This window comes from Amphiura filiformis, chromosome 15 (genome assembly GCF_039555335.1).
Source record: "Amphiura filiformis chromosome 15, Afil_fr2py, whole genome shotgun sequence".
NCBI lineage: Eukaryota > Metazoa > Echinodermata > Ophiuroidea > Amphilepidida > Amphiuridae > Amphiura > Amphiura filiformis.
In genome coordinates this window covers 1500805-1501584 of record NC_092642.1, presented here as the reverse complement: position 1 = coordinate 1501584, position 780 = coordinate 1500805, and positions in this window count along the sequence as shown.

Below are 780 nucleotides of genomic sequence, written 5' to 3'. Positions count from 1 at the left end.
AAAATATTGTTATCGGTGACATGATTATATAACTGACTATGAACAATCTTTTCCAGTAGCTTAGAGCACACAGGTAAGATAGAAATGGGCCTGTAGTTGGAAAACTCATCTTGATTACTACCTATTGTAAGCTCTACATCTGTGCCAAATTTGGTGTATATCCTGTAAAAAGAATGTAGCGGGATTTCTCCAATATATTACACAGAGCGGCTGGACGATTGTGATAAAGGATCCATGTGTTATGAAGCCTTTGCGCTGTAAATTACACACATGCAGCTTTCGTCCATTTTCAGTAATAGCAATGTCACGCCAAAACGAATCAAGCTATTTCCATGAAAGTCACAGAATAAGTAGGAGACATGTGTGGCATTGTATTACACTTATTAAAATTAGATACACTGTTGACTATATATTTTTGATATTTTGTTCAAACACGGTATAAATCATTCTTGGACACCCTGTTGGTCAGCGCCCTTTGGATGGCTGTTTGAAACACATTGGACACCTTTTCACAGTATTTTATGGGGCTAAGAGCACAGCAGACTCATTAAATTCCATTCTGAATAGGAGGAATATGCTTCTGATATCAAGCAATTTAGTTTTTTGGAAATTTGCAATATAATGGCAAATTATTAAAATATACATGTTATAGCATCACGTATGATTGGCAGTAGGCCTACTACGATAATTCTTTCTGTACCATGATATAGAGATTATCATAGTATACATTTTCTTATTTTTAAGTTTAAAGTACCATGCCGAAAAACTGGTAACATCATA